Source organism: Neolamprologus brichardi, chromosome 7 (genome assembly GCF_056152115.1).
Source record: "Neolamprologus brichardi isolate AB-2024 chromosome 7, ASM5615211v1, whole genome shotgun sequence".
Classification (NCBI taxonomy): domain Eukaryota; kingdom Metazoa; phylum Chordata; class Actinopteri; order Cichliformes; family Cichlidae; genus Neolamprologus; species Neolamprologus brichardi.
In genome coordinates, this window is record NC_142110.1 from 1,128,963 (window position 1) to 1,136,764 (window position 7,802).

Genomic DNA, 7,802 nt, shown 5'->3' on the forward strand with positions numbered 1-7,802 from the left:
TAAATAAGACTTTTTTGCTGACAGCAATCACTTTTTCCAGTTTCATGCTCTGTTCAGCCATCATTTATCAAGAGATGCTGAATATGAGTTCTTACACTTATATACAATTATCAAGAATATGTTCAACATGTACAAATCACAGTTTGGCCATAACGAACACCTTGTTCGAACATAAGAGTGTCCATAAGTGCACATAAGTCCACACCAAGGTTATTATCGTTAACGAAAACTAACGAAATAACGAAAACTAGAAGTGAAAAACATTTTCGTTAACGGAAATAAAAATAAAAACAAAAAAAGGAAAACTAACTAAAACTGGAATGAGTGTTCACAAAACTAACTAAAATTAACTGAATTTATAGCAAAAATGTGTTTAGTTTTCATTGATGTGTGCGTGTCATACAATAGTCGAGGGTGAAAATGAAGTTTAGTTTACAGATTGTTTTCTTGCTGTGTCTCATTATGCCAGCAGGGGGCAGCACGTTAGTCGAGTCGTCTGTGTTGCTGCTCCGTCCACGCGCAGAATCATGTCAGGAAAAGTCGGGAGCCAGAGTCCAGTTTGGGATTACTTTGAATATGACTGTGTTTTGGATAAAGCAAGTGTCTTGTAGTGGAAACAGACAAATTATGAGGGACATTTCTAAAGGGAAAAAAATCCCACAAACCTTAAAGTGCACTTGAAAAGCTCACACAAGAAGGCTAACCTAGCTTAGCTTGAGAAGGTAAGGGAGCACACTCAACCCTCATCCCCAGAAAACAGAAGCTAACCCCAGGCAAGGCAGCGTGATGCATCCCGAGACAACAGGACGGGGATATCTACACAACTGTGTGAGTCAATTACCTTCAAAACGTTTATCAATTCACTTGAACCAAAATTACGAACACCCGGTGCTGCAAGAGTTAATAGTCTCATTGGGGCCAAGATATACATTTTATAGTTGCCTGGTATCAATGGTTGTTCATCTGCCTTTATTGATTTATTTAAAGAACCCATAGGTGGGAATGTGAGTTGTCTGTCTCTGCGTGTTAGCCCTGCGACAGACAGGCGACCTGTCCAGGGTGCAGTATGGTAGCTGGAATAGCAACATACCCAAGGATGAGCAGAATGACTGATATGATGAAACTGGGATTTTGTTACACTTAATTATTGCAAACACAACTAAAACTATAACTGAAACTAATCAAAACTAAACTGAAACTAAGGATTTTCAAAAAAATAAAAACTAAACTAAACTAGCAAACAATTGGTAAAAACTAATTAAAACTGATATAAAATTGAAAATCTGAAGTCAAAACTAAATAAAAATAAAAACTAATGAAAATTGCAAAACTATTAAAACCCTGGTCCATAAATGCACCAGGATGCTCTAGGCTGCAGGTCGATGATCGGTTTTGTAATCGTATCACCAGACCTGCGACCATATGTTCTGGACACTCGGGTAAAGAGAGGGGCTGGGCTGTCAACTGATCACCACCTGGTGGTGAGTTGGATCAGGTGGCGGGGGAGGACGCTGGACAGACCCGGTGCAGCTAAACGTGTAGTGAGGGTGTGCTGGGAACGCATAGCAGAGGCCCCAGTCCGTGAGATCTTCAACGCACACCTCCGACAGAGCTTCAACAGCATTCCGAGGGAGGCGGGGGACATTGAGTCCGAAGGGACCATGTTCAGGACCTCCATTGCTGAAGCTGCTGCATTGAGCTGCGGCCGCAAGGTGGTTGGTGCCTGTCGTGGTAATCCCCGAACCATATGGTGGACACCAGAGGTGAAGGAGTCCTATCGGGCTTGGTTAGCCTGTGGGACTTTGGAGGCAGCTGACAGGTACCGACAGGCCTTTTAAAACTGTAAAAACCTTTTAGCTTTACCTTCATCCAGTCTATCAGAATGAAGCTGGCGACATAATTCAGTCTTTTAACCAACCCAGAAAGGAAAAGTTGCTTCTGACTGTTTCAAAACAAGAATTCATGCTGGTTTAAAATCACAATGATTTGCGGAGTAAATGTTACCGCTGTGCAACACAGCAACACAAAGATGGATCGCCTCGTAGGTTTAGTGTAATTATGAGAAATGATAAACTGTGTCCCCACCAAAATAAGCAAAGCGCTCCCAGTTATTTCTATTAAAAAGAGCATAAATGTTTATACAACTCCTACATAATCTTTTCTAAGAAAGAGCACAGAGGCTGGGGCCCGATGCAGCCTGTGAGAAGCAGAGTGTGGGCAGAGGGCTAACCGGAGGTGTCAGGACATCATCTGCAGTGCTCAGTCTGCAACGTTAAAAACAACACAGATGGAAAGAGAAAAAAGAGGAATATTGGGGTGCAGTGCAGGTCCTAATACTACCATGACTACATCATATGTGATGAGCACAAAACTGAGGTGAGATGAGGGAAGCGTTAGTCTTCATCAATCAAAATGGAGAGCGGATCAGGGGAAGGTCAGCCCCTAGTTTAAAAACCTGCTGAAGTAACTGTAGACGCCGGCGACGTTTTGCAGTCGCTATCTGTGACCTCACTGAAAGGTCAGTGAAAGGACATAAGTCACAACAGCAACAACAATCACAAATAAATATGAAATGCAAAATGTGACTTATCTCATTTTCCTTCTTTAGATGCTTCAAACAGGAAATGGGAGCAAAAATCTGAAATTTTCTCCAAGGTCAAAAATATATATTCAAGCTCAAATGTTTACACCCCCAAAACATCTCTTTGTTACTACTGTAGTCATCAGGGGCTCAGTGGAAGTCTTACTTAACGTTTGTACTTGAACCTGTAAAAAATCATTACACAAAAAGGCTCCTGATCGTCGGAGGTCCTGTGATACGGTTTAACTGAGGTAAAAATAAAGACACAATCAGCATAAAGCTAATCCACTGCAATATAACTAATGAATGTGCCTGTGTGTGTTTTATAATGTTCCTACAAAATAAATGCTCTTAAAAATAATCTTTGTAGCTCATGTGATAACTAATGTAAGGATTATCATTGTACTTTGGGGGTTTTACACAGTGTTTGTACATTTTAATTCCACATTTACATGATTAAAATGACATCACTGAGATCTGCTCTCGGCTGCAGGGAAAGTGTCACAAAGATGCAAAACAGGAAAATGTATCTTTGTTTTTAATACTTCCGACACTTTATTCACTTTTAGTCACTCAAGTTATTTATTCACTTATTCAGTCACTTTTAAAACTGTGTATATACTGTATATTTAGTATTTCTATCTCATTCTTATTGCCTGTTTATGCCCTGTCCTTATTTCTAACGTCATGCTGCTCTGTTGTATCTTAATTGTCCTTTGGGGATAAATAAAGTCTCTCTGATTCTGATTCACTTGGGAAATATATATTTTAAAATACGTGTAAAGACAGATCAACCATCAGTTACCTAACTGAGGTTCCTTGAAGTTGTTTGTTGTGGCTGCATGAAACTGGCTGCAAAGAAGGTCCTGCACAAAAAGCCTTCTAGTGGTCGTTTTCATCTTTGTCTGCAAGTTCAAGTTTAAGTGTGATGGAACCAGGAAATAGAGAAGCTTCACCCTCAAAAGAAGTTGTGCCAACATGTCTCAAAATGTGCAGCCTTTACTTTGAAGGCAGTTCTGGTTTGTGTCACACTTCGCTGCAGCTTTTGAGGAATGGAGGCATAGGCATTCCTTTTATTTTGATTGCAAAAAAGGAAAACGATGTACCTCTGACATGCAAACTGCATCCAGGACAGAAACAACTGCATTATACTGCTAACACAGCATGGCAATACAAAGCTAGCCAACACATAAACACATAAACACATAAACGTCGGTGAAAAAGACGGCGTAGCATGGCAGTGCAGCGTGTGATCTGGACACAGATCACACGCACAACTTGGAGGTACAACTTCTAGAACTTTGGAAAGCTCATCCGAGTCTTTTCGATGTGGCCTCACAAAATTATCACGACCACAACAACCGTGAAAATAGTTGGATGGACTTTGCTGCTCAATCACAGCTGATCATGTTTTTCATTAGCAATTTAGCAAAGCTGATGGTGGTGTGTGTCTGTGTGAGTGAAAGACAGAGAGGGAGAGCGAGCGACAGATTTTCTGTTATAACCTTCATTTTATGGACGCACAGTGTGAGCACTCAGGTCGCATCAGAGCATCGGGTGGTATAGTGTGAGACCTGCATCGTGACCTATGAACTTCTAACCTCTGCGAGTCAATCGTGCAGTTTGAGCAGGAGCTGAATCGCGCGACTGAAAAAATCGCACAGTGTCTGCCCAGCTTAACCAGACCTTGATCTTGAACTGGTAACAAAAGCAGTGATGAGCAGTCAGGTTCGTGTTGAAGCCTCAATTTCTGCAGGTTTCTACAGTAGAATCACAGAGTTGACTGTTATAGTGATGTTGTAGTTTTTGCTTTGTGTTTACACATAACAACTAAAAGACAGAGCATATGTGTGTTAGGATTTGTGTTAGTGTGTGCAACTGTAGCTTCAGATTTATATGCTACTGTTTCATGTCATTATATTGAATAACATGAAAATAATGTAACAAGTATTGTAACCAATTCCTTTCTCAGGCAAGTAACTTCTTAAGAAACACACTGCATTCATTTGAAGTACTTTTAAGAAAAGGCTTGAGCATTTTGGAATCTGTTCCTTTAACCTCTGATGACAGGTTTTGTTTCCTCCTCCCTCCGGGGCAGAGCCGGTCCCTGCTCTGGTCCAGAACAACCTGCACGTCATCAAGCTGCAATCAAGCACAGTTACATAATGAGCAGCCGGATTGTCTGCCATTCACAAATCATAATGTGGCCTCCAAATGTTGGAGCCATCACCTACCTGCCTGCCCTCCTGGACGCCTTTCTCCTCTGGATTTGGAAACAGGATTGGTTGGATTTTCTCAAAGTTTACTCCGTCTCGGCTCATGACCGAATAATCATGCTTTCCAAGCGTTCATATTACAAACAGTATTAATGGACCCATCGTCCCCGGCTGTCCCGTCCCCGGACCCCAGATTTCTGTTTTGACTCTGTTCTAAAGTTGTTTTTTTTGTCAAACTCACCTGTTTCAATAAAGTTTTTTGAATTTGAATTGAACAGCTTCCTGAAAGTAATGACTAATGTGTAATATGGATTTTTTTGTTTTTTGTAAGGACCCCAACACTGGCAGCACTACTGCAAAACCTCAATGATGATGTCTTTATTTCTTTATTTACTTTATCTTAATGAGCTGCCCCGAAAACTGTTACCAGCCTGTAATCATGTTTACTTCCCCTGTAAAATGTACAGTTTTAACATTGGAATGGAAACAGATCAGGGTGGTGACATGTCCACACTCTGGTTTATTTTGGTGTTTTCTTCTGTGAAAGTAGTAGCACATTACCAGAATTAACTAAATGATCTCATTCTCATTACCATTATCACTGTGGCATCGCATGAATGTCACGTCGACTTTATTTTGACTTCTAATGCATTCAATTTTAAATAAAATATAGAAAAAAATATCATACAGGGGTCCAAGCTTCATGTGTTACATTGTATCATGTCAACAATAAAGCAGAACCAATGATAAAGAAACAGTAACTGTAATGTTGCAGTAACATTGTTACAAATGACACGTCACCATCGAGTCAAAGCAGGACGTACGTATAAACACACCGACGGTACCATTTAACTCAGTATAGTCCCACAAAGACAACAGGAATACTTGTAGCTTTTTTGGTGGGGGAAAATAATACAACTAATAAAATATCAGTTATTTCTGTTTGTATGAGAAGACATGGCATTTCTGTTTTGATGTTAAGAAACTAAAAAACAAACCATATTACTGTATTCTCACCATCCTGCTTTGAAATGCAAAGCACCGAGCAAGAGCAGCACTTCTCCATAAAGGTGTTTCCATTTTACAGCAGCAGCAGTTATTACAGCAACAAACAATAGAGCAAAGCTTCAGAGCCCTGACTGAATTGGGGGCACTGCACTGTGTGGGCCCTTAAAAACACAACACGCCTACTCTTGCTTCCTAAATGAAACCTGGACCGTTCTGAAAGTTGTGATGTGGTCGCAAACATTTCTTTAAATATAACCAGGCATGTTGTTTATAGATTTCTTTGCATACCACAGAAGCACAAGTCCAGTATCGTTGTTGTGCTCATCGGCAGATTCGAAATACCAGAATCTCGTAATGATGTGCATTATGTTCTTGTTGATACGATGCAGTTGATCCTTTCGTGTGTGTCCTATTAAATGTGTGTGTTTGGAAACGATTCCTTGCTTTGTCTATACAAATACCTCTGTGTAACAAATGAGTGAGACAGCAGTGATGTACTGCAGGTCTCTGTGAGGGAAAAAGCTCCAAAAACTTCACATTTAATAGGCAGAGTGGTTGGAATGACCACATCCTACATTCTGCTGGGAAATGTTGCTCCATTTCACTGCAGGGCAACCTGCACGTGGCGAATAAAGCTTTGATTGATAATATCTGTATTATTATTGAGGACTCCTGGGAGTCATTTCTTTTTTTATTTAGAGTGAATAAATACACAGCATGTTTTTTTTTTTTACAAGGGAAGTTTACTGTGTAATGACAGTGTAGTAAAGACTACAAGGAAAAGTAAAAGGAATACATTTTGAATAAAAGAGTATGCCTCAGGCATTTACACAGTGACCTTTCCCTCAACACAGGTTCTTACCTGATCATAATCTGATTACCAGACTACAACCTGATTTCTGAGCAATAACAACAAAGACGTCACAGATAAAGTTTAGAGGAGAAATTTAGAAGATGTCATAAACAGAAAAACACTCCACTTCTCCGAAAGTGAAAAAGTCCTTCAGCTGAATGAGAAAAACATCACGTTTGTTGACAACAGCACTTTAATAACTGACCAGAATCACAGTGAGATGATGCAGTTTCTTTGCCCAGTGTTTGACCTGATCTGAGGAGATGAGTGTCACCAGTTTGATGGGGAAATGACAGAGTAGCAGATGAAAACAAAGAAACACATTTAATAACACTAAAGTTTCCCAGAAAACTGAGTAAACATTAGTAAATCGTTTTGAAAAAGACAGAATCAATGCCTGGTATCAAAATGTGGGTAAAAAGCAGACCTTTCATCACGGCCACCTATGAGCCGACCCCTGAAAGTAGCTTTGGAAGTTTGTTTCCCAGTGATTTAACAGAAAGCAGATAAAGTAGTACTTGCTTCTCTCATTCTACATTACAGGCGTTAAACTGCTGCGGTTCTGGAGTCTCGAGAGCTTGAAAAGAAGGTAACCTGACTTTCTTTTGGTTCATGAAGACGTTTCACTTCAAGAGATCTAAAACAAGTGTTCCAGGTACTGACCCGCTGCTGGGGATCATTCAATTCACTTCAATTTTATTTATATAGCTCCAAATCACAACAACAGTCGCCTCAACTTCAGGACCACCGATCACAACTGTTCAGTGATGGCCATTTATAACGGATGGCCTCTTTATTTCTCTCTGAAACCATGTGTCCAAAATAGAAACTCCTTCAGTGTAGGTTTGCAGCTGAATCCTGTTGAGCTCGTATGTTGCATCGTGTGTTTGTGGAGTGGTTTAAGCTCCCAGCAGGCGTTAAATACTCAGGACTCTGAAGCTTCTTGGGTGAGAAACAAACTGTGTTCACAACCAAAAAAAAGCCCACTTGCCTTCTTTTCAGTCACTTGAGACTACCATGCATACCTGAGACCCTACACAGCCCACTGAAATTGAAACTGTATTATATTCCATGATATTAATTTAAAATTGATCCTCAGATTTGTTTCTAATAAAAAGAAATTTGCAGAAACAATGCTGGCTTT